Source organism: Mastigoproctus giganteus, chromosome 14, assembly GCF_048544385.1.
Source record: "Mastigoproctus giganteus isolate SK-2022 chromosome 14, ASM4854438v1, whole genome shotgun sequence".
Lineage (NCBI taxonomy): Eukaryota > Metazoa > Arthropoda > Arachnida > Uropygi > Thelyphonidae > Mastigoproctus > Mastigoproctus giganteus.
Genome location: NC_143588.1, coordinates 31,878,479 through 31,886,759, shown reverse-complemented (window position 1 = coordinate 31,886,759; position 8,281 = coordinate 31,878,479).

The window sequence follows — 8,281 nt, the reverse complement described above, 5'->3', positions numbered from 1 at the left end:
TGTTTTAAAAAAAGTTGTCAAGTAGGAAACAATTAGAATCAGTTAATTTTGGAATTTTAAAACATCCAAGCTGTTTATGTACATTCTATGATAAGGGGTATGTGTGCATGCAGAAAAATAAATCGCAACTTGAAGATAGTCTTTTCTCCAATAGAGCCACTGTACCATGGCCATTCTTAGCCTCATGTTTGAATTACTGCAATGTAAAATGGGTTGAACAGCTGTTGCCCATTTACTTTCAAAGCTTTGATTGAAAGGCTTACAGCTGGGTTTAAGAGCTATTGAAATGCTGGGTCCTTTGTTTTTTTTTTGTTTTTTTTTGTCTCTTGAGGCTTTCCTGAAAAGATGTAACAAATTCCTGCTTTATACGATTTTTATTCTTTTTAATTTCTTTTATTGGATTTTATTATACAAATTTTGCATGCTTCAAAAGCACATGATCAGCAGAGGAAATAAGATGGTTTCAGCAAGCTTTATAAATATTTGTTAAGTGCTTTCCAAAATATTCCTAATTCAATAAAGAATTAGAGATTGGCCATTTGCACAAATAGCACTATCACAGCAGGCACAGGAAAACTTGAAGAGATGAGATAACTGAGAATATGTCAGAAAAAAGTAAAAGGACTAAAAGATTGTATATGGAAATGCACACTACCAAGATGTGAATGAACTGAAACAAAATATATTAGCAAAAATATACTTTGCAAAACCTGGAGCGGTTTAAATATTTTTACAGTATTTTGTTTCAGTCTCATTTCCCTATTCGTGATATATACATAAGATAAGGTAAGGTAAGTTAAGTTAAAAGTCAAGGAAGAGGTGATCATTTTGACTATATGAAGTGATAAAAGTTTTTTTTGCTATGGATACAGCAAGTTGTATGAAGTGATATGCCATGCACAGAGCACAGTATATCTAACTCTAGCATCACCCCACTCCTCCAATCACTTTTATAAAAGTACTGCATTTTAATACATCATTTTTTTTTTTTTTGACACTAGTCTGCAGCTAATTCATTACAAAAATCTTTGCTGTTCCTGTTTGCTTTCATTTTAATTCCATTATGTTAGATATTTAGGCAATTATAAATATGCACATATTTATGAAATGCCGTGGCACAAACTAGCACGATTCAAGCAAACAGGTGGGGGAGATAGAGAGCAGTGATTCAGGGGAACACAGACAGATGTTTTGGATTAAATGTTAAAGAGTATGATATGATATTTGGTTTTTAGGAGCATTAGCAACTAAGGCCATATTGCTCCGGGGATATGCGGTGGTCATTCCCTGACCTTTTCGCATCCTCCGTATTTGGTGGTCACGGGTTCGAACGCCGGTCTAATCAAGAAGCGTGTGCTATGCACTGCCGCTCCTGGCTATGGAGGCGCCATTAAAGAGCATGCAGATGCTTGTTTGTGAATTAGGCAATAGTTACAGAATTTGTAGTTTAGCTGCCAACGAGATGTGCAATCTGTTCAAAATTCTTTCTCGGGATAATTTTGGATTAATCTTTGGAACGGTGTAACCACTCCAGTCTATTTGTGGTTTTTTTTTTTAACAGACTAATATTCGCCTAGTGAAAAGCAGTTAGGTTAGTTTACACCACTAATTTGGGATGGATTCAAGTGAAAAAACTTTGACCACATATGATACTGCACATTAAAGATTACAAACACCATTTTTTCTTGACTCCATCCCAAATTAGCGGTTTAAAATAACATAACCTTTTTTCACTAGCCAAATATTAGTATATTAAAAAAAAACACAGATTAACTGAATAGACTGGAGTGTGCATCCTGTTCTAAAGGTTAAACTAATTATTATTTATTTATTTTTTTCACATGAAGTTCATTTACCTTGAGGGGTCGCCAATAAGAACTGTCTAATTATGAACAGAGCAAGATTTTCTAAGTTCTGTTTTAGATGTAATGGCACATTTTACTCTAGCCAATAATTCCAAATCAGGATGCCAAATAAAAAAAAAAAAAAAAAAAAACATTGTGGACGCCTCACATCTGGTGAGTATGGGCTTGGCAAACCCAGGGTCCTGGGCTGGATATCATTATTCTTCTCTTTCTTGCTGGTTCCCTTCTACTTCTGTCTCTCTCTCAGGGTAACGCAGAAATTTTTTTTTTTTTTGGCTGGTGCATTATAAGCCTCAAGCTTCCTTGCACCATATGACTAATAATAAAATAATAATAATGCTCTTCACATTAATTGATGCATTTGACGAACTGTTCTCATTCCAAACCCTGCTCTAAATACACACTCTAACACGATCTTTTTTTTTAAATCCCTTACTATTTTCCAACTCCCCCTCACAAAAAAAAAAAAAAAAACAATCGGTTAATCTCTCTGTTTTTTTTTTTTTTTTTAAGTCTGCAGTGTTGGGGAAAGAGGTTTCAAAAGCATTTCCAAAGCGGTATTTAACTGCGTAGTTGCAACAGTGCACACTGTTGAAATGCCAGACCAATGTCGACCTACAATCGTATTTTTATATAAAAAATATATATGTATATATAAATAAATAAAAAAGCTGTGTTAAAAATAGAAGCCAAGGAATATACTTTTCAGGATGGGGAATACATATCCCATATACTCTTGTTTAAAAATCAGAAAAGTGAATCATTAATACTATATTGACACTTTTTTTTTTTTTTTTTTTTCAACTCAAATCGCCGGTCATCCCGCTCCCATCTGTAGAACTTCTGAAAATGAAGGCCAGCGCCATTTAAATTCAGCATTGCGCATCGCCTTAGCTTCTCTTTCCCCATTTTTTCATACCTACCATTTGTTTATTATTTATAACTATTTACAATGAGAAAATTTCAAGAGGAAACTACGCTGGCTTAAAAAATTCTTTAGCCATTGTGTACCTATAATTCTAACTACCATACAACAATCCAGTCCACACGCACTTTCAAATGCGTTCCAACTCCAGGTTAAATATCCGCGGTAGTCTAGCACATGGCAAGCGTTAACCAATTGCAAATAAATGAAGGATGGGGGGAAACATCTCATTTGTTATTTATTATTATTATTAGCCATATGGTGCAAGGAAGCCTGAGGCTTATGCCGCACCAGCCAAAGAAATTTTGTGAGTTACCCTAAGAGAGAGAGAGAGAGAGAGAGTCAAAAGTAGAAGGGAATAACCAAGAAATAAAAGAATGATGATATCTGGCTCATACCCTGGGTATGTCAAGCCCATACTCACCATATGTGAGCTCCTGGAGTTATTTTTGAATATGTATTAAAAACTACGTTCTTTTACGTAAACTACATTGTGACTAAGGGTTGGTTTAGAATTGCAAACAGTAGGTTAGCCATTACGGAAAAAAACTGGACAAAATGTGCAGTTTTTTTAAATATATTAGAAAGCTACTACTAAAAAAATTTTAAGCAATACAATGTTTGTTTTATGTACTAAAAATATTACAATTGAGTTGCTTAAAATAACGTCTATCAAACAAGACATGTTTTAACGTCATTTTGTTTTTATTTATTCCAGAGGAGTGTGGTCTCGTACCTTCCATATGGATTTCACGGTCGACAATGACATGTTTTAACTTTTGTATTTATTTGTTCCAGTTGCACATACAAATTCCTGTAGGAGTGTGGTCTCGTACCTTCCATATGGATTTCACGGACGAAAATGACATGTTTTAACTTTTGTATTTATTTGTTCCAGTTGCACATACAAATGCTTGTAGGAGGGTGGTCTCGTATATTCCAGATGGATATTGCAAGCGTCCACACGTGACCACTATCGAAACTATCATACCACCAAGTCTGCTAGCTCAGGAGCAGAGACCAACAGTTTGTTTGGTGCGGATCACTTTCTCCTGTTTGTTTGTTTGGCGTTCTGGAAGGGGGATGGCATTTATAATTTTCCATTCACTAATCTTGTTACCCTTCTCTGTACTCGTTACAGCAGCTGTACATCCTTCTTGAAATGAGGCCTCCAGACCTGTATACAGTACTCAAAGTGTGGCCTGACCATTACCTTATACAAGGGAATAATCACCTCCTTATCCCTGCTAGAAAAATTCCTAAATTCCGATTTATCGATCCTTGATTTCTTTCTGTGGGGGGCCCGCAAATCTATCGTGGATGAATCGCCTGTGGCGATGGAAATGAATCTTGTGGCGAGACTCATCTGCGCTGCTGCTACTGTCAAAGAAACTCCTGGTGTGTTGACCGTGTCCGCCCATCCATGCTGCGTCGGTGTCACGCATGCATCGCGTCTCATGGTGGAACCTTCGGGCATACGTTGTAACATCATGAAAGGCATCCATCTCATACTCTATTGTTAATATTATGTCATATAAATGTTTGCCACTAATTACTGTCTAGTGTCATTTCTGCTTCTTGCGCCTCTGCTACTACTTTCCCGTGACGTTTTCGGTTATGGGTTCCTATGCGATTCACATTCCTTTAGATGTTACCTACTTCTCTTAAACATTTGTACCAATATTTTTGAGACACCCTGTATACTATAAATACAAATACAAGCCCAGACTTAAGTGTGTGTTGTTGCAACGCCTTGTTTTCTGTTTTTTTTTTTTGTATTGTCAACCTTATCATCGTTTTTATGTTGTAACTATTTAGTTTTACATTGTTTATAAGTGGCAAATTGTATATATATATAATGTTGGTGGAAATATACCACAGTTTACCCATAAGGATAACTACATAAGTAGTGATAAAGACTATAAAATATTTAAGGGCAAAGGCCTCATGCTACGAGGTAGAATGACTAACATGTAGGTTAGTCATTTTAACATAGCTACGTACCAAAGTAGTTAAATTAATTAATTAAATTGGCATCGTTTTGGTTAAATCTCATATTCCTCTCCACTGGTGAAGTGTTATTAATTCGAGGTAGTACAATACCATGGAAACTCGTTGTGAAGGCATTCACAATATGAGATATAACCAAAACGATGCCACTTTAATTAATTAATTAATATAACTACTTTGGTAGATAGCTATGTTAAAATGATGCATTTTCACTAACCTACATGCTACGTAAGTAGTGTAAAGGCATCGTTTGATTTTACAACTAGATAACAGGTGTTTTCTTATTACATATTAGCATCACCATTAGTAAAGGCACATGATGCAAGAAAGCAAGCTTATAAAGCATCAGCCAAAACAAAAAAAAAAAAAAAAAACCCTTCTCATTTCACCCATGTTTGCCTAGTTCTGCCTTGAAACTACTTAAGCTATCGACTTCTACAATGACAGATGGAAGTTTGTTCCAGCAATCAACCGCCCGCTAGCTGAAGGCACACTTTCGCACATCTGTCCTACAACTGTCTTTCCTAAATTTGAATTTATGCCCTCTCAGGCAATTATTCTGAGAAAGAGGAAGAATCCCATTGGCATTGAGCATGATCAAACCATTCAAGGCTTTATACACCTCAATCATATCACCTCGCAGGTGACTAGTCTCCAGACACCATAATTTACAAAACATAAGCCTTTCTTCCTAAGAGAGCATTCACTAATCTTTTTGCCCTTCTCTGTACTTGTTCCAACGCTCTACATCCTTCTTCAAATGAGGCCTCCAGACTTGTAGATAGTACTCAAGGTATGGACTGACCATTGCCTTATACAAGGGGATTATCACCTCCTTATCCCTGCTGGAAAAATTCCTGTATATCATTGACAAGACACCATGAGCTACTCTTGCGGACCGTCTGCACTGCTCAGAAAACTTTATATCTGCCTACACAATTATCCCCAGATCCTTTTCATTTTCTACCACTGTCAGTGTAGTACCACAGAGGTGATACGTTACTCTGGGGTTTACTGCTTCCCATATGTAGTAATTCACATTTGTCAATCTTAAACTTCATTTGCCACCTCTCAGCCCATCTATTCAACTTTTCTAGATCCTGTTGCAGCAGCAGCGTACTGTCATTACTGTCCTTAACAACCCTGCCAACCTTCGTATCGTCTGCAAACTTGGACATTAAGCTTGATATACCATCATCAATTTCATTTATAAATACAGAAAACAACAAGGGACCCAACACTGAACCCAGGGGGACTCCACTAATAATATTAGTCCACGATGAGCAGTGTCCATTGATTACCACTCTCTATCTTCTCCCACTCAACCATCCCTTTATCCATAGCAGCAATTTGCTCCAATGCCACACTGCTCCAATTTGTGCAGCAATCTTCCATGGGCAACAGTATCAAAAGCCTTTGTAAGATCCAAATATATGATATCAAATTTATTCCCTGCATCCAGTTGCTTTGTGACCACATCATAATATCCAATCAAATTGTCAGGCAAGACTTTCCCTTAACAAAACGATGCTGTGTCCGAGCTATAACTGAAGACTTGTCTAGATGATCCGGCAGTGCTTCTTTAATACAAACAAGCATATAAATGTAAGCTCCGAAACGGTGCCATCTGGTTGGTGGTGGTGCCCACTATAAATAAATAACAGTAGTCCTCTCTACTAGAGAAGCATTATTTATTCGCAGTAGTACAATACCTGGTATCTTAATCCATAAAGAATCACTACTGATAATCAGATCAAGAGTATTACTCCCTCTTGTTGCCTCCCGAACATGCTGATATCAAAATAATCACACAACCATAATACGCGTGCACACCAATGCTAGGAGTCTGGTAAATAAATTTGATGTGTTGGTTAAAACATCACAGGTTGATATTTTTGGGATATCAGACACATGGTGTCACACAGATATAAGTAAGGCAGAACTGGAATTTGGGGAGTACAACGTCTACACAAAAAAATCAAATTACTATATTAGGGTTACCCGTAAATGATTACATTAACCCGTATTCGTGTCTGTAAATTGCGTGTGTTCTTTGGTCGATTTGCCTGTTTTGCTGGACGAAAAAACCCTCAATTTCTGAGGGAAAAAACCTTGCTATCTACGCCTGAAACCGACTAACTCAGCCACGGAGTGAAAAAAGCCCACTAAAGTTGCTGGCGTCATCGACGGGATTCGAACCCGCGCCTTTTCCACCCGGTGTGGGGAGGACGGTGACGATACCACTGTGCTACCATGCACACAACGTCTACAGAAAGAATAGACAGGATGGGAAGGGAGGAGGGATTATGCTATTAGTTAAGAAACACATAAAATCCAAGGAAGTGAAGCCAGTCGACATCGCTGGACAGTGCAGTGTCGAGTCAGTTTGGTGTGACATAAGCATTGGGAAATCAAAATTGAGAGTCAGAGTGTGTTATAGGCCTAACGATTCTGATGAGTATAATAAAAAACTGTACAGGGAAATCGAGTGGGCCGGTAAATCAGAGAGTTTTATAATGGGGGATTTAATTTCCCAGATATTGACTGGAATTTGTGTGTTGGTCACTCACACACTAGCAAGGCTTTTTGTGGATTTATTGGATGATTGTTTTCTATATCAGCATGTTCGGGAGGCAACTAGAGGGAGTAATACTCTTGATCTGATTATGTAGAGCTTCTTCTTGCATCAAGAATCTGCAGATAAATGAACCACTAGGTGGCAGTGATCACAGTGTGCTGAAGTGGGATTTACTCAAAGAGGTAACTACCATCAAGGGTAAAGGGAAGGGTTTTTGCTTTCGAAAGGTATTATGGTGGTTTCAGACAGTATTTAAATTCTATACGGTAGCACCAACTGATAATGTTACCAACAGCAAATTCAAAATGGGTACCATTCAAAGAATTAATTTTGGAAGCTACTAGCCTTTTCATACCAACAGAGAAATATTGTTCAAGATTTAGGTCTAAATGGATTTCAGATGAACTAATCAGACATGTGGCAAACAATAAAAATTTATGGCATTCATATAAATTAATGGGCGACATGGAAGCCTATGATAGATATAAGCTGGTCTGTCTGTAACCAAGTCACAAAGGAAGTTAGGCAAGCAAAGGCAGATTATCAGAAAACTTTGGCAAACGATGCAAAGAAAAACAGCAAAGAGTTCTTTACTTATGTAAACTCTAGAAGGAAGGGGATGAATCAGATTGGTCCACTGGATATTGATGGTTCAACTGTCGATGATCCTGCTCAGGTGGCTAACAAACTAAATGAGTATTTTGCATCGACATTCACACATGAGGAGTTATTCAAGGAGGGGCATGTCAGAAGTTTATCAAACTCTAACAGGGAGTTAAGTGATTTTCTAATAACCGAGAGGAAATTGGAGGAGAAATTGTTGAAGATATACATAAGAAAGGCACCTCGGGATCTAGCCAGTTATATTAAAGGAGGCAGCAAAGGAAGTAAGCAAACCCTTAG